Below are 18,976 nucleotides of genomic sequence, written 5' to 3' on the forward strand. Positions count from 1 at the left end.
TTCATTCAGTGGGCCATAGAAAGCCTATTTATTTTTTCCGTGATTTGTGTTCTAAATTCTACCTCAACACAAAAACACTACATCAATCAGTGGGAGAAAAATATTGGCCTCAGTCAGGGCTTGTGTGCCACTGCTGTGTGTGCTATCTCTCATTCAGTGGGCTATAGCAAGCCTATTTTTTTTTTTTTTTTTAATATTATTTGGTTTCTAAAGTCTCCCTGAAAAAAAAAAAAAACCTAAAAAAACAGTGGGAGAGTAATATTGCCCTTTCAGCTTGTGTGCCAGTCTTGACTCCTGGGTGTGCCACCTCTCTCCCTCTCATTCAGTGGGCCATAGAAAGCCTATTTATTTTTTTTTTTTAATATTATTTGGTTTCTAATTCTCCCTGAAAAAAAAAACAAAAACCTAAAAAAACAGTGGGAGAATAATATTGCCCTTTCAGCTTGTGTGCCAGTCTTGACTCCTGGGTGTGCCACCTCTCTCCCTCTCATTCAGTGGGCCATAGAAAGCCTATTTATTTTTTTTTTAAAATATTATTGGGTTTCTAAAGTCTCCCTGAAAAAACAAAAAATACATAAAAAAACAGTGGGAGAGTAATATTGCCCTTTCAGCTTGTGTGCCAGTCTTGACTCCTGGGTGTGCCACCTCTCTCCCTTTCATTCAGTGGGCCATAGAAAGCCTATTTATTTTTTCCGTGATTTGTGTTCTAAATTCTACCTCAACACAAAAACACTACATCAATCAGTGGGAGAAAAATATTGGCCTCAGTCAGGGCTTGTGTGCCACTGCTGTGTGTGCTATCTCTCATTCAGTGGGCTATAGCAAGCCTATTTTTTTTTTTTTTTTTTTTTTTTTAATATTATTTGGTTTCTAAAGTCTCCCTGAAAAAAAAAAAAAAACCTAAAAAAACAGTGGGAGAGTAATATTGCCCTTTCAGCTTGTGTGCCAGTCTTGACTCCTGGGTGTGCCACCTCTCTCCCTCTCATTCAGTGGGCCATAGAAAGCCTATTTATTTTTTTTTTTAATATTATTTGGTTTCTAATTCTCCCTGAAAAAAAAAAAAAAAACCTAAAAAAACAGTGGGAGAATAATATTGCCCTTTCAGCTTGTGTGCCAGTCTTGACTCCTGGGTGTGCCACCTCTCTCCCTCTCATTCAGTGGGCCATAGAAAGCCTATTTATTTTTTTTTTTAAATATTATTGGGTTTCTAAAGTCTCCCTGAAAAAACAAAAAATACATAAAAAAACAGTGGGAGAGTAATATTGCCCTTTCAGCTTGTGTGCCAGTCTTGACTCCTGGGTGTGCCACCTCTCTCCCTTTCATTCAGTGGGCCATAGAAAGCCTATTTATTTTTTCCGTGATTTGTGTTCTAAATTCTACCTCAACACAAAAACACTACATCAATCAGTGGGAGAAAAATATTGGCCTCAGTCAGGGCTTGTGTGCCACTGCTGTGTGTGCTATCTCTCATTCAGTGGGCTATAGCAAGCCTATTTTTTTTTTTTTTTTTTTTTTTAATATTATTTGGTTTCTAAAGTCTCCCTGAAAAAAAAAAAAAAACCTAAAAAAACAGTGGGAGAGTAATATTGCCCTTTCAGCTTGTGTGCCAGTCTTGACTCCTGGGTGTGCCACCTCTCTCCCTCTCATTCAGTGGGCCATAGAAAGCCTATTTATTTTTTTTTTAAAATATTATTGGGTTTCTAAAGTCTCCCTGAAAAAACAAAAAATACATAAAAAAACAGTGGGAGAGTAATATTGCCCTTTCAGCTTGTGTGCCAGTCTTGACTCCTGGGTGTGCCACCTCTCTCCCTTTCATTCAGTGGGCCATAGAAAGCCTATTTATTTTTTCCGTGATTTGTGTTCTAAATTCTACCTCAACACAAAAACACTACATCAATCAGTGGGAGAAAAATATTGGCCTCAGTCAGGGCTTGTGTGCCACTGCTGTGTGTGCTATCTCTCATTCAGTGGGCTATAGCAAGCCTATTTTTTTTTTTTTTTTTTTTTTTTTAATATTATTTGGTTTCTAAAGTCTCCCTGAAAAAAAAAAAAAACCTAAAAAAACAGTGGGAGAGTAATATTGCCCTTTCAGCTTGTGTGCCAGTCTTGACTCCTGGGTGTGCCACCTCTCTCCCTCTCATTCAGTGGGCCATAGAAAGCCTATTTATTTATTTTTTTTAATATTATTTGGTTTCTAATTCTCCCTGAAAAAAAAAAAAAAAACCTAAAAAAACAGTGGGAGAATAATATTGCCCTTTCAGCTTGTGTGCCAGTCTTGACTCCTGGGTGTGCCACCTCTCTCCCTCTCATTCAGTGGGCCATAGAAAGCCTATTTATTTTTTTTTTTAAATATTATTGGGTTTCTAAAGTCTCCCTGAAAAAACAAAAAATACATAAAAAAACAGTGGGAGAGTAATATTGCCCTTTCAGCTTGTGTGCCAGTCTTGACTCCTGGGTGTGCCACCTCTCTCCCTTTCATTCAGTGGGCCATAGAAAGCCTATTTATTTTTTCCGTGATTTGTGTTCTAAATTCTACCTCAACACAAAAACACTACATCAATCAGTGGGAGAAAAATATTGGCCTCAGTCAGGGCTTGTGTGCCACTGCTGTGTGTGCTATCTCTCATTCAGTGGGCTATAGCAAGCCTATTTTTTTTTTTTTTTTTTTTTTTTAATATTATTTGGTTTCTAAAGTCTCCCTGAAAAAAAAAAAAAACCTAAAAAAACAGTGGGAGAGTAATATTGCCCTTTCAGCTTGTGTGCCAGTCTTGACTCCTGGGTGTGCCACCTCTCTCCCTCTCATTCAGTGGGCCATAGAAAGCCTATTTATTTATTTTTTTTAATATTATTTGGTTTCTAATTCTCCCTGAAAAAAAAAAAAAAACCTAAAAAAACAGTGGGAGAATAATATTGCCCTTTCAGCTTGTGTGCCAGTCTTGACTCCTGGGTGTGCCACCTCTCTCCCTCTCATTCAGTGGGCCATAGAAAGCCTATTTATTTTTTTTTTTAAATATTATTGGGTTTCTAAAGTCTCCCTGAAAAAACAAAAAATACATAAAAAAACAGTGGGAGAGTAATATTGCCCTTTCAGCTTGTGTGCCAGTCTTGACTCCTGGGTGTGCCACCTCTCTCCCTTTCATTCAGTGGGCCATAGAAAGCCTATTTATTTTTTCCGTGATTTGTGTTCTAAATTCTACCTCAACACAAAAACACTACATCAATCAGTGGGAGAAAAATATTGGCCTCAGTCAGGGCTTGTGTGCCACTGCTGTGTGTGCTATCTCTCATTCAGTGGGCTATAGCAAGCCTATTTTTTTTTTTTTTTTTTTTTTTTTAATATTATTTGGTTTCTAAAGTCTCCCTGAAAAAAAAAAAAAAACCTAAAAAAACAGTGGGAGAGTAATATTGCCCTTTCAGCTTGTGTGCCAGTCTTGACTCCTGGGTGTGCCACCTCTCTCCCTCTCATTCAGTGGGCCATAGAAAGCCTATTTATTTTTTTTTTTTAATATTATTTGGTTTCTAATTCTCCCTGAAAAAAAAAAAAAAACCTAAAAAAACAGTGGGAGAATAATATTGCCCTTTCAGCTTGTGTGCCAGTCTTGACTCCTGGGTGTGCCACCTCTCTCCCTCTCATTCAGTGGGCCATAGAAAGCCTATTTATTTTTTTTTTTAAATATTATTGGGTTTCTAAAGTCTCCCTGAAAAAACAAAAAATACATAAAAAAACAGTGGGAGAGTAATATTGCCCTTTCAGCTTGTGTGCCAGTCTTGACTCCTGGGTGTGCCACCTCTCTCCCTTTCATTCAGTGGGCCATAGAAAGCCTATTTATTTTTTCCGTGATTTGTGTTCTAAATTCTACCTCAACACAAAAACACTACATCAATCAGTGGGAGAAAAATATTGGCCTCAGTCAGGGCTTGTGTGCCACTGCTGTGTGTGCTATCTCTCATTCAGTGGGCTATAGCAAGCCTATTTTTTTTTTTTTTTTTTTTTTTTTAATATTATTTGGTTTCTAAAGTCTCCCTGAAAAAAAAAAAAAAACCTAAAAAAACAGTGGGAGAGTAATATTGCCCTTTCAGCTTGTGTGCCAGTCTTGACTCCTGGGTGTGCCACCTCTCTCCCTCTCATTCAGTGGGCCATAGAAAGCCTATTTATTTTTTTTTTTTAATATTATTTGGTTTCTAATTCTCCCTGAAAAAAAAAAAAAAAACCTCAAAAAACAGTGGGAGAATAATATTGCCCTTTCAGCTTGTGTGCCAGTCTTGACTCCTGGGTGTGCCACCTCTCTCCCTCTCATTCAGTGGGCCATAGAAAGCCTATTTATTTTTTTTTTAAAATATTATTGGGTTTCTAAAGTCTCCCTGAAAAAACAAAAAATACATAAAAAAACAGTGGGAGAGTAATATTGCCCTTTCAGCTTGTGTGCCAGTCTTGACTCCTGGGTGTGCCACCTCTCTCCCTTTCATTCAGTGGGCCATAGAAAGCCTATTTATTTTTTCCGTGATTTGTGTTCTAAATTCTACCTCAACACAAAAACACTACATCAATCAGTGGGAGAAAAATATTGGCCTCAGTCAGGGCTTGTGTGCCACTGCTGTGTGTGCTATCTCTCATTCAGTGGGCTATAGCAAGCCTATTTTTTTTTTTTTTTTTTTTTTTAATATTATTTGGTTTCTAAAGTCTCCCTGAAAAAAAAAAAAAAACCTAAAAAAACAGTGGGAGAGTAATATTGCCCTTTCAGCTTGTGTGCCAGTCTTGACTCCTGGGTGTGCCACCTCTCTCCCTCTCATTCAGTGGGCCATAGAAAGCCTATTTATTTTTTTTTTTTAAATATTATTGGGTTTCTAAAGTCTCCCTGAAAAAACAAAAAATACATAAAAAAACAGTGGGAGAGTAATATTGCCCTTTCAGCTTGTGTGCCAGTCTTGACTCCTGGGTGTGCCACCTCTCTCCCTTTCATTCAGTGGGCCATAGAAAGCCTATTTATTTTTTCCGTGATTTGTGTTCTAAATTCTACCTCAACACAAAAACACTACATCAATCAGTGGGAGAAAAATATTGGCCTCAGTCAGGGCTTGTGTGCCACTGCTGTGTGTGCTATCTCTCATTCAGTGGGCTATAGCAAGCCTATTTTTTTTTTTTTTTTTTTTTTTTTAATATTATTTGGTTTCTAAAGTCTCCCTGAAAAAAAAAAAAAAACCTAAAAAAACAGTGGGAGAGTGATATTGCCCTTTCAGCTTGTGTGCCAGTCTTGACTCCTGGGTGTGCCACCTCTCTCCCTCTCATTCAGTGGGCCATAGAAAGCCTATTTATTTATTTTTTTAATATTATTTGGTTTCTAATTCTCCCTGAAAAAAAAAAAAAAAACCTAAAAAAACAGTGGGAGAATAATATTGCCCTTTCAGCTTGTGTGCCAGTCTTGACTCCTGGGTGTGCCACCTCTCTCCCTCTCATTCAGTGGGCCATAGAAAGCCTATTTATTTTTTTTTTTAAATATTATTGGGTTTCTAAAGTCTCCCTGAAAAAACAAAAAATACATAAAAAAACAGTGGGAGAGTAATATTGCCCTTTCAGCTTGTGTGCCAGTCTTGACTCCTGGGTGTGCCACCTCTCTCCCTTTCATTCAGTGGGCCATAGAAAGCCTATTTATTTTTTCCGTGATTTGTGTTCTAAATTCTACCTCAACACAAAAACACTACATCAATCAGTGGGAGAAAAATATTGGCCTCAGTCAGGGCTTGTGTGCCACTGCTGTGTGTGCTATCTCTCATTCAGTGGGCTATAGCAAGCCTATTTTTTTTTTTTTTTTTTTTTTTTTTAATATTATTTGGTTTCTAAAGTCTCCCTGAAAAAAAAAAAAAACCTAAAAAAACAGTGGGAGAGTAATATTGCCCTTTCAGCTTGTGTGCCAGTCTTGACTCCTGGGTGTGCCACCTCTCTCCCTCTCATTCAGTGGGCCATAGAAAGCCTTTTTTTTTTTTGGTTTTTTTAATATTATTTGGTTTCTAAAGTCTCCCTGAAAAAAACAAAAAAAACATAAAAAACAGTGGGAGAGTAATATTGCCCTTTCAGCTTGTGCGCCAGTCTTGACTCCTGGTTGTGCCACCTCTCTCTCTCTAATTGTGGGCCATAGAAAGCCTTTTTTTTTTTTTTTTTTTTTAATATTATTTGGTTTCTAAAGTCTCCCTGAGAAAAAAAAAAAAATAAATTAGGTGGGAGATTAATATTGACATTAGTGCTTGAGTGACAGTCCTGCGTGTGTGTCATCTCTGTGATTTTGTGCCACAGAAAACAGAGTGTGTAACATTGTGCCTGATTTTCCTTGTGGTCTCACCAACCTGTTAAGGGATATTGAAATCATACTGAAGTTATAGCTCACCGTGTAAGTTGTTTGACAGCAACAAATAAAGTTACTTTGGTTAAGATTTTAAAACAATGAGGAAGTCTGGTGCAAGAGGTCGTCGTGGGCGTTCATTGTCAGCTGGTAATGATGGTAGTGGTAGTGGAGCATCAGGTGGTCGTGGGGATAAAAATATTCCACCTAAGTCTGGAGCTGTGGAGCCAGTTTCGTCGTCAGGCTACACAAGGCCTCGAACGCTCTCTTTTCTGGGAGTAGGAAAACCGCTTTTAAAGGCGGAGCAGCAACAGCAAGTTTTGGCTTACATTGCAGACTCAGCCTCTAGCTCTTTTGCCTCCTCTTCCGAAACTGGTAAATGTAAAAGCAGCGCGTCGCTTGTGGATGTTCACGGTCAGGGACAAGTCGCTTCCTTGTCCTCCTCAGCAAAAACTACAACAAGAGAGAAGGATGCAGCAGGCGACACAACGGGTCACTCCATGGAGCTCTTTACACATACCGTCCCTGGCTTAGAAAGTGAAACATTTAACAGGCCATGCCCATTACAAGTATATTCTGACATGGAGTGCACTGATGCACAGCCACAGCCAGAGTACTATGCTGCTCCTTTGACTCAGACCACCACATTGCCCTCTCAGGGTACAGATCCACAATCAGACCCTGATGAGACTATGTTGCCCCGCCACGAACGCTATACCACCGACCGACACAGTGACACAGACGAAGTTGCACACGAGCTCGAAGAGGAGGTAATAGATGACCCAGTTATTGACCCCGATTGGCAGCCATTGGGGGAACAGGGTGCAGGCGGCAGTAGTTCAGAAGCGGAGGTGGAGGAGGGGCCGCAGCAGGCATCAACATCGCAACAGGTTCCATCTGCCGGGCCCGTATCTGGACCAAAACGCGTGTCAAAGCCAAAACCTGTTGGAGCACAGCGTTGCCATCCGGTTAAAGCTCAGTCTGCAATCCCTGAAAAGGGATCCGAGTCTAGGAAGAGTGCAGTCTGGCATTTTTTTAAACAACATCCAACTGATCAGCGCAAAGTCATCTGTCAAAAATGTTCAACTAGCTTAAGCAGAGGTCAGAATCTGAAAAGTCTAAATACTAGTTGCATGCATAGACACTTAACCACCATGCATTTTCAAGCCTGGACTAACTACCAAACGTCCCTCAAGGTTGTAGCACCCTCGGCCAATGAAGCTAGTCAGCAACGCAACATCCCTTCCGTCACTGTAAGGCCACCATTTTCCGCACCACCGGCAGTATCTGTGCAGGTTTCTTTGCCAGCCAAAAGCAGTCAGGGTCAGGGAATCACCAGTTTTGTAGGAGGAAATATTGCATCTAGGGCACCGGCGGAAACAATACCGTCTCCAACCGTCTCTCAGTCTGCCATGTACACCGGCACACCCGAAAGTTCCACGATCTCCAGCTCTCCAGTCCAGCTCACCCTACATGAGACTCTGGTTAGAAAAAGGAAGTACTTATCCTCGCATCCGCGTACACAGGGTTTTAACGCCCACATAGCTAGACTAATCTCGTTAGAGATGATGCCCTACCGGTTAGTTGAAAGCGAAGCTTTCAAAGCCCTGATGGAGTACGCTGAACCACGATACGAGCTACCCAGTCGACACTTTTTTTCCAGAAAAGCCATCCCAGCCCTGCACCAGCATGTTAAACAGCGCATCGTCCATGCACTCAGGCAATCTGTGAGTACAAAGGTGCACCTGACTACAGATGCATGGACCAGTAGGCATGGCCAGGGACGTTATGTGTCCATCACGGCACACTGGGTGAATGTGGTGGATGCAGGGTCCACAGGCGACATCAATTTAGGGACAGTTGTGCCTAGCCCACGGTCTAGGAAACAGTTGGCTGTAGGCGTTCGCACCCCCTCCTCCTCCTCGTCCTCCTGCAGAAGCTACAGCTCTTCCACAGAACGCAGTCTGCCAACCACTCCATCGGCAGATGACACTGTTGCACACCAGTTGTCCCATTATGGGCCAGCTACTGCCAAGCGTCAGCAGGCTGTATTGGCTATGAAGTGCTTGGGCGACAATAGACACACCGCGGAAGTTCTGTCCGAGTTCTTGCAACAAGAAACGCAGTCGTGGCTGGGCACAGTAGATCTTGAGGCAGGCAAGGTAGTGAGTGATAACGGAAGGAATTTCATGGCTGCCATCTCCCTTTCCCAACTGAAACACATTCCTTGCCTGGCTCACACCTTAAACCTGGTGGTGCAGTGCTTATTGAAAACTTATCCTGGGTTCTCCGACCTGCTCCTCAAAGTGCGTGCACTTTGCTCACATATCCGACGTTCGCCTGTACACGCCAGCCGTATGCAGACCTATCAGCGGTCTTTGAACCTTCCCCAGCATCGCCTAATCATAGACGTTGCAACAAGGTGGAACTCAACACTGCACATGCTTCAGAGACTGTGCGAACAGAGGCGTGCTGTTATTTATTTGTGGGAGGATACACGGGCAGGCAGTAGGATGGCAGACATGGAGTTGTCAGGTGTGCAGTGGTCTAAGATACAAGACATGTGTCAAGTCCTTCAGTGCTTTGAGGAATGCACACGGCTGGTTAGTGCAGACAACGCCGTAATAAGCATGAGCATCCCCCTAATGCGTCTGCTGATGCAAAGTTTGACGCACATAAAGGAGCAGGCGTCTGCACCAGAGGAAGAGGAAAGCCTTGATGACAGTCAGCCATTGTCTGGTCAGGGCAGTGTACAGGACGAGGTAGCGGGCGAAGAGGAGGTGGAGGACGAGGAGGATGATGGGGATGAGTATATTTTTAATGCCGAACCTTTCCCGGGGGCACAGGAATTTGGTTGCGTGTCACGGCCGGGTTCTGGTTTTTTGAGGGACACAAGTGACGTAGATTTGCCTGCAACTGCCCCTCAACCAATCACAACCGGAGATTTGACAACTGGAACTTTGGCCCACATGGCGGATTATGCCTTACGTATCCTAAAAAGGGACACACGCATTACGAAAATGATGAACGATGACGATTACTGGTTGGCCTGCCTCCTTGATCCACGCTATAAAGGCAAATTGCAAAATATTATGCCACATGAGAACTTGGAACTAATATTAGCAACCAAACAATCAACTCTTGTTGACCGTTTGCTTCAGGCATTCCCAGCACACAGCGCACGTGATCGTTCTCACACGAGCTCCAGGGGGCAGCAGACTAGGAGTGTTAGGGGTGCACACATCAGAAGTGGCGTTGGACAGAGGGGTTTTCTGACCAGGTTGTGGAGTGATTTTGCTATGACCGCAGACAGGACAGGTACTGCTGCATCAATTGAAAGTGACAGGAGACAACATTTGTCCAGTATGGTTACTAACTATTTTTCATCCCTTATCGATGTTCTCCCTCAACCGTCATTCCCATTTGATTACTGGGCCTCCAAATTAGACACCTGGCCAGAATTGGCAGAATATGCATTGCAGGAGCTTGCTTGCCCGGCAGCAAGTGTCCTATCAGAAAGAGTATTCAGTGCTGCAGGTTCAATATTAACCGAAAAAAGGACTCGTCTGGCTACCCAAAATGTTGACGATCTAACATTCATTAAAATGAACCACAACTGGATTTCGAAATCTTTTGCCCCACCTTGCCCGGCCGACACCTAGCTTTCCTATGAAAAGCTCTTGCCTGTGAATTACTTTTCTAATGTCTAATTTGCTGCAGCTGATTGTACAGCATACGACATGTTTACACCTCCCTAAATGGCAAAACTCCCCACACGGGGCCGTGGTATCGCGACTTGGCGCAAGCACCCGTGAGACTGCTGTTTGTCTGAAGAGGTGGGTGTGCTCGCTTTTGGTTGACGGCATTGCTACTGGGTCCCTCATAGTACAATGTAGTGTCTCTGGCGGTGGTGGTGCGCACCCAACGTCAGACACACCGTTGTAACATGAGGGGCCCTGGGGCGGTCCCGCCGGCCTCAAGAGAGTTCCCCCCTACCCCAGCTCAAAATGTGCTCTACCACGTGCAAAATTATGTCGCACAGCTCCACCAATCTTTAGTCTATTCGCTGACATCATTCAATGTCTGGCACTGACAATACAAATTTGTAGACATCTATGATGCAACTTAAAGTAGTCTGTGTCTGTGTCCTATATTGGCACCATTAAATAGTTACTGCCAAATTACTATGTCAGAAACTCAGTAGATGAGCCCACCCCTGTACCTAAGTATGCCACCTTTTTTTTTTGTTTTGGTTGTTTTGCGAGACATTAACATCTATTTATATTTTGGGAGTACTGGGACAGACACTCCTTGCACTACTCCTCCACTCACCACCAAGCTGCCTGTGTATCCATGTAACCGCTGTAAAACTGCCATGAGCCTATTGTTTGTTATTTTAGGCCTTTGATAGCCTGTCTGCGGCCCCTACTTGCAATACTCCTCCACTGACCACCAAGCTGCCTGCCCGTGTATCCATGTAACCGCTGTAAAACTGCCATGAGCCTATTGTTTGTTATTTTAGGCCTTTGATAGCCTGTCTGCGGTCCCTACTTTAAATACTCCTCCACTGACCACCAAGCTGCCTGCCCGTGTATCCATGTAACCGCTGTGAAACTGCCATGAGCCTATTGTTTGTTATATTAGGCCTTTGATAGCCTGTCTGCGGTCCCTACTTTAAATACTCCTCCACTGACCAGACCACTGCTGCCCGTGTACCCCTGGAACCAATTATAAAGTGCCTACAGCCAGCCCATTTTCTTATGTTAGGCCTTTGAAGCCTGTCTGCGGTCCCTACTTTAAATACTCCTCCACTGACCAGACCACTGCTGCCCGTGTACCCCTGGAACCAATTATAAAGTGCCTACAGCCAGCCCATTTTCTTATGTTAGGCCTTTGAAGCCTGTCTGCGGTCCCTACTTTAAATACTCCTCCACTGACCACCAAGCTGCCTGCCCGTGTATCCATGTAACCGCTGTAAAACTGCCATGAGCCTATTGTTTGTTATTTTAGGCCTTTGATAGCCTGTCTGCGGTCCCTACTTTAAATACTCCTCCACTGACCACCAAGCTGCCTGCCCGTGTATCCATGTAACCGCTGTAAAACTGCCATGAGCCTATTGTTTGTTATTTTAGGCCTTTGATAGCCTGTCTGCGGCCCCTACTTGCAATACTCCTCCACTGACCACAATGCTGCCTGGAGTGCCTGCCTGTGTATCCATGTAACCGATGTAAAACTGCCATGACTGCCTACTGTTTGTTATTTTAGGCCTTTGATAGCCTGTCTGCAGCCCCTACTTGCAATACTCCTCCACTGACCACACCAATGCTGCCCGTGTACCCCTGGAACCTATTTAAAAGTTCATAGAGCCTAGTTATATATTTTATTTACTATTAATAAGGCCATGATGGACTATGCTGTACCACGCTACAAGCTAACCAGTCGACACTTCTTTTGCGAGAAAAGCCATCCCAACCCTCCACCAGCATGTAGAAGACCGCATTGTCCATGCACTCTGGCAATCTGTGAGTACAAAGGTGCACCTGACAACAGACGCATGGACCTGTAGGCATGGCCACGGAAGATTACGTGTCCATTACGGCGCAATGGGTTAATGTGGTGGATGCATGGTCCACAGGGGACAGCCTACTAAGTCTGTCTGCAGTCCCTAATTCAAACTGTCCTCCACTGTCTAAATCGGAACTTCCACCTTCTGGCTTTCGGCCTATAGTATCAGAAATTAAACTGCATTTGGCCTTCAACTTTGGTTAGGGCCTACTAACGGCTTCTGCCCCTCCCTGGTGTTGCCCTCAACTAAATAAAGCTGAGCTTCAACCTTCTGCTCCAAATTACCATTTTGAAAAATGCAATAGGCTTTTCAGGCCTACTAAAGGTGTCTGTCTGTGTGCCCCTGCCTGGTGTTGTCCTCAACTAAATAAAGCTGAGCTTCAACCTTCCGGCTCTCATTAAGTGGTTTTAAAAAAAAAAAATGGTGGTTAGGGCCTACTAACGGCTTCTGCCCCTCCCTGGTGTTGCCCTCAACTAAATAAAGCTGAGCTTCAACCTTCTGCTCCAAATTACCATTTTGAAAAATGCAATAGGCTTTTCCGGCCTACTAAAGGTGTCTGTCTGTGTGCCCCTCCCTGGTGTTGTCCTCAACTAAATAAAGCTGAGCTTCAACCTTCCGGCTCTCATTATGTGGTTTTAAAAAAAAAAATGGTGGTTAGGGCCTACTAACGGCTTCTGCCCCTCCCTGGTGTTGTCCTCAACTAAATAAAGCTGAGCTTCAACCTTCCGGCTCTCATTATGTGGTTTAAAAAAAAAAAATGGTGGTTAGGGCCTACTAACGGCTTCTGCCCCTCCCTGGTGTTGCCCTCAACTAAATAAAGCTGAGCTTCAACCTTCTGCTCCAAATTACCATTTTGAAAAATGCAATAGGCTTTTCAGGCCTACTAAAGGTGTCTGTCTGTGTGCCCCTCCCTGGTGTTGTCCTCAACTAAATAAAGCTGAGCTTCAACCTTCCGGCTCTCATTATGTGGTTTTAAAAAAAAAAATGGTGGTTAGGGCCTACTAACGGCTTCTGCCCCTCCCTGGTGTTGCCCTCAACTAAATAAAGCTGAGCTTCAACCTTCTGCTCCAAATTACCATTTTGAAAAATGCAATAGGCTTTTCAGGCCTACTAAAGGTGTCTGTCTGTGTGCCCCTGCCTGGTGTTGTCCTCAACTAAATAAAGCTGAGCTTCAACCTTCCGGCTCTCATTAAGTGGTTTTAAAAAAAAAAAATGGTGGTTAGGGCCTACTAACGGCTTCTGCCCCTCCCTGGTGTTGCCCTCAACTAAATAAAGCTGAGCTTCAACCTTCTGCTCCAAATTACCATTTTGAAAAATGCAATAGGCTTTTCAGGCCTACTAAAGGTGTCTGTCTGTGTGCCCCTCCCTGGTGTTGTCCTCAACTAAATAAAGCTGAGCTTCAACCTTCCGGCTCTCATTATGTGGTTTTAAAAAAAAAAATGGTGGTTAGGGCCTACTAACGGCTTCTGCCCCTCCCTGGTGTTGTCCTCAACTAAATAAAGCTGAGCTTCAACCTTCCGGCTCTCATTATGTGGTTTTAAAAAAAAAAATGGTGGTTAGGGCCTACTAACGGCTTCTGCCCCTCCCTGGTGTTGTCCTCAACTAAATAAAGCTGAGCTTCAACCTTCCGGCTCTCATTATGTGGTTTTAAAAAAAAAAATGGTGGTTAGGGCCTACTAACGGCTTCTGCCCCTCCCTGGTGTTGCCCTCAACTAAATAAAGCTGAGCTTCAACCTTCTGCTCCAAATTACCATTTTGAAAAATGCAATAGGCTTTTCAGGCCTACAAAAGGTGTCTGTCTGTGTGCCCCTCCCTGGTGTTGTCCTCAACTAAATAAAGCTGAGCTTCAACCTTCCGGCTCTCATTATGTGGTTTTAAAAAAAAAATGGTGGTTAGGGCCTACTAACGGCTTCTGCCCCTCCCTGGTGTTGTCCTCAACTAAATAAAGCTGAGCTTCAACCTTCCGGCTCTCATTATGTGGTTTTAAAAAAAAAAATGGTGGTTAGGGCCTACTAACGGCTTCTGCCCCTCCCTGGTGTTGTCCTCAACTAAATAAAGCTGAGCTTCAACCTTCCGGCTCTCATTAAGTGGTTTTAAAAAAAAAAAATGGTGGTTAGGGCCTACTAACGGCTTCTGCCCCTCCCTGGTGTTGTCCTCAACTAAATAAAGCTGAGCTTCAACCTTCCGGCTCTCATTATGTGGTTTTAAAAAAAAAATGGTGGTTAGGGCCTACTAACGGCTTCTGCCCCTCCCTGGTGTTGCCCTCAACTAAATAAAGCTGAGCTTCAACCTTCTGCTCCAAATTACCATTTTGAAAAATGCAATAGGCTTTTCAGGCCTACTAAAGGTGTCTGTCTGTGTGCCCCTGCCTGGTGTTGTCCTCAACTAAATAAAGCTGAGCTTCAACCTTCCGGCTCTCATTAAGTGGTTTTAAAAAAAAAAAAATGGTGGTTAGGGCCTACTAACGGCTTCTGCCCCTCCCTGGTGTTGCCCTCAACTAAATAAAGCTGAGCTTCAACCTTCTGCTCCAAATTACCATTTTGAAAAATGCAATAGGCTTTTCAGGCCTACTAAAGGTGTCTGTCTGTGTGCCCCTCCCTGGTGTTGTCCTCAACTAAATAAAGCTGAGCTTCAACCTTCCGGCTCTCATTATGTGGTTTTAAAAAAAAAAATGGTGGTTAGGGCCTACTAACGGCTTCTGCCCCTCCCTGGTGTTGTCCTCAACTAAATAAAGCTGAGCTTCAACCTTCCGGCTCTCATTATGTGGTTTTAAAAAAAAAAATGGTGGTTAGGGCCTACTAACGGCTTCTGCCCCTCCCTGGTGTTGTCCTCAACTAAATAAAGCTGAGCTTCAACCTTCCGGCTCTCATTATGTGGTTTTAAAAAAAAAAATGGTGGTTAGGGCCTACTAACGGCTTCTGCCCCTCCCTGGTGTTGCCCTCAACTAAATAAAGCTGAGCTTCAACCTTCTGCTCCAAATTACCATTTTGAAAAATGCAATAGGCTTTTCAGGCCTACAAAAGGTGTCTGTCTGTGTGCCCCTCCCTGGTGTTGTCCTCAACTAAATAAAGCTGAGCTTCAACCTTCCGGCTCTCATTATGTGGTTTTAAAAAAAAAAATGGTGGTTAGGGCCTACTAACGGCTTCTGCCCCTCCCTGGTGTTGTCCTCAACTAAATAAAGCTGAGCTTCAACCTTCCGGCTCTCATTATGTGGTTTTAAAAAAAAAAAATGGTGGTTAGGGCCTACTAACGGCTTCTGCCCCTCCCTGGTGTTGTCCTCAACTAAATAAAGCTGAGCTTCAACCTTCCGGCTCTCATTAAGTGGTTTTAAAAAAAAAAAATGGTGGTTAGGGCCTACTAACGGCTTCTGCCCCTCCCTGGTGTTGTCCTCAACTAAATAAAGCTGAGCTTCAACCTTCCGGCTCTCATTAAGTGGTTTTAAAAAAAAAATGGTGGTTAGGGCCTACTAACGGCTTCTGCCCCTCCCTGGTGTTGCCCTCAACTAAATAAAGCTGAGCTTCAACCTTCTGCTCCAAATTACCATTTTGAAAAATGCAATAGGCTTTTCCGGCCTACTAAAGGTGTCTGTCTGTGTGCCCCTGCCTGGTGTTGCCCTCAACTAAATAAAGCTGAGCTTCAACCTTCTGCTCCAAATTACCATTTTAAAAAATGCAATAGGCTTTTCCGGCCTACTAAAGGTGTCTGCCCCTCCCTGGTGTTGTCCTCAACTGAACAAAGCTGAGCTTCCACATTCTGGCTTTCGCCCTATACTATCAGATATTAAACTGCATTTGGCCTACTAGTGTGGTTAGGCCCTTGAAACAGTGTCTGCTGCTCTTGGGTTTGCTACTCCACTGAACAAAGCAATGCCGCCTGTTTAGTCCTGTTACCAATTTTGAACTGCATGTAGCCTACTTTATTCTTTGGCCCTATATCTGTTTCCTCCTCATCCTGCCCATTGCCCAGCCACTGCTAAATGAGTCTGCTGGTACATTGACCTAGACCACTACATTCCCCTTGTACTCTACACAGCCAGAATCTGTCCCTGCTGAAAGTAAGGTTCCCCTTCCCGCATGTTATACCACCTTACACAGGGACAAAGAGGAAGGTGCAGATGAAAGTGCAGGTTCCTTCATCAGGTGGGGGGGCATACTCGTTGGCGACGTCACTGGCACAGGGCCCCTCAGAGTACGCAAAAGTGTCGCTGCTGGTGGGAGGCGCCCCCGCCATGCAAACACACCGCCGTACTTTGAGGGGCCCTGTGCCAGTGGCAATGCGAACGAGTGGGCCCCCCCCCTGCTTGCTCAGGATCACAGCACTTGCAACTTTTAAATACTTACCTTTCCCTGCAACACCGCCGTGACGTAGTCCGCATTTCCTGGGCCCACGAAAAACTTGAGCCAGCCCTACTCCCCCCACAACTTTCCCCCAATTCCCTATGCCCAACTATTATTATACAGTTAATTAAGATTGGCAAGCTTCAGAAACAAGAATGGATGTTTTTGGCATTAAAATGGGCACTGTAGGTGTTTTCCTGGCCTCCACTCACTGCCGACTATGCTTCCCCATTGACTTGCATTGGGTTTCGTGTTTCGGTCGATCCCCGACTTTTAGCGATAATCGGCCGACTGCACTCGACTCGACTCTGGACAAAATCGGGTTTCCCAAAACCCTACTCGATCTTAAAAAAATGAAAGTCGCTCAACCCTACTTACAACATATAAAAAATGATATCAATTTAGTTTCCATTTCAACTTTGCTTGACACTGAGTTTTTTATGTTGTAGTAAAAGAACAACTTAAAGAAGCACCCCAATCAAAATGTTATCCTTTTAATATATTGCAGTCATCATATTATAGAGCACTGTGTACTTAAAATAGCTTATTTTGCCTTTCTGCCCAGCTAATTCTTCTCTTTTCCATTAGGTCATTTTTATATTTTTAGGTTAAAAACAGAGTAGCTCAATCATTCCAAGCTTTATGTAGAAACAAGAAGTCTCTTTTCCCTCCATAAGTCATCACTACAAAAGTTCCTGGCAGGGGTCGGAGCGGAGCGGCTAGGTTAGGAGTTAAAGAGGGGGATATCTCATGCAGGGAAAATAGACTTCCTGTTTCTACATAGAGCAGAGAAAACAGAAGAATTAGATGGGTAGAAAGGCAAATTGAGCAATTGTAAGTACACAGTGCCAAATTAAAGGTTTGGAGTAGTGATGAGTGAGTATACTCGTTGCTCGGGTTTTCCCGAGCACGCTCAGGTGGTATCCAAGTATTTATGCGTGCTGGGAGATTTAGTTTTTGTCGACGCAGCTGCATAATTTGTGGCTGCTAGACAGCCTGCATACATGTGGGGATTGCCTGGTTGTTAGGGAATCCCCACATGTATTCAGGCTGTCTAGCAGCCACAAATCATGCAGCTGCGTCAACAAAAACTAAATCTCCGAGCACACCCAAATACTCGGAGACCACCCTAGCGTGCTCGGGAAAACCCGAGCAACGAGTATACTCGTTCATCACTAGTTTCAAGCTATGCTGGAAAAAATAGTGAGCACTGGTCAAATGCATTATACCAATTTTGATACAATTGTTCAGCAGGTATGAGGGAGAAAAAGAGCAGACATGTTGAAGCTTAGATTTTTTCCTCTCTCTCCATTGTGAACACATGCACACACAGTTGAACTGAACATGCAAGTCCATGGGGAAACAGTAATATCTGGCGACTGTACATGCAAGTGGGAGTAGAGGAAAAACTGAGAAAATACCTGTCGGACAAACATGAGTTCAGACAAAAATTATTGAAGGTTTATAGCCATTTTTAAATTAAGATATTCTCATCATAATAAGTACAAATTAACTACATAATACCCCAAAATATAGAATAATAATAATCTTTATTTTTATAGAGCGCTAACATATTCCGCAGGGCTATACAGTTTGCACACATTATCATCACTGTCCCCAATGGGGCTCACAATCTAGAATCCCTATCAGTATGTTTTTGGAATGTGGGAGGAAACCGGAGTACCCGGAGGAAACCCACGCAAACACAGGGAGAACAAGAATAGTTTAAAAACACTCACTATGAATGCAATTTATTATTATGTGCAGCAACATCATTTGGGTAAAATAGCCTCATGGATCCGTTTTTGGTAAACTTTTCTCTTCAACAAAAGCAAACATTGGATGAATATCTTTTGTGGATGAAAAGAATATCAAGTTCCACTTTCCAGTTATCTGTTACCCGGAATTTGTATTATATCACACACATCTCTGTTCTGTACTTACATACTGTAACTCATGAAATTACAGTGTTTAAGAAAACAGAAACCATATGTCATTACTAGGATTCCAAAGTAATAGTATCTAATGGTACATTATCTTGTGTTTGTTAAAAAATACCCTATCATTCCTTTCTTATGAATAGAAAACTGAGTTTCAGATCCCAAAGTTAACTTGGAGTGTGTTATTAATTTTCCATTGTTTGGTAGATTATATAATAATATTCTCTATTTGCATAGCGCCGTCATCTTTGTACATAACTTTACAATCAGGGGTATAACACACAAGTAAAAATAATCAAAATAAATGAACAAACAATGAAACTAATGAAGAAAGATTTCTATCTTTCCCAACTCCTCAATACACAGAAACACCTGGACAGCCGAGACCTCCTGTGCCCTCCTGTGATCTCTCTGAATCTTCCTGAAGTCTTCTTTCAACGGAGAGTCGAGAGACCCCATAAGCAATATATGGTTGTTGGATCCTGACAATTTTTATCTAAGTGTATGGGGGGCCTTTCAACCTAAATGGAATGGGAGAGACAATTGCAACAATATATTCATTTTGGCCAAGGGACTGGAAATATAAATAAAGCTGCATGAAGTAGTTGTAAGATGCTAGCAGGTGCGTAGGATGCAGTGACACACAGGAGGCAGAGCAAGGGTCAACAGATATTTTTATATAGAACAATAGTAAGTCAAGCAGGGAGGTACAATAATAAAGGTAATAACAGTTTAACTTATCAGTCTCTGGGCCTTGGTGGAAGGTGGCTGGAAGATCCCTCGGTGGCGCCGCAGACG

Source organism: Ranitomeya variabilis, chromosome 2, assembly GCF_051348905.1.
Source record: "Ranitomeya variabilis isolate aRanVar5 chromosome 2, aRanVar5.hap1, whole genome shotgun sequence".
Taxonomy (NCBI): Eukaryota; Metazoa; Chordata; class Amphibia; order Anura; family Dendrobatidae; genus Ranitomeya; species Ranitomeya variabilis.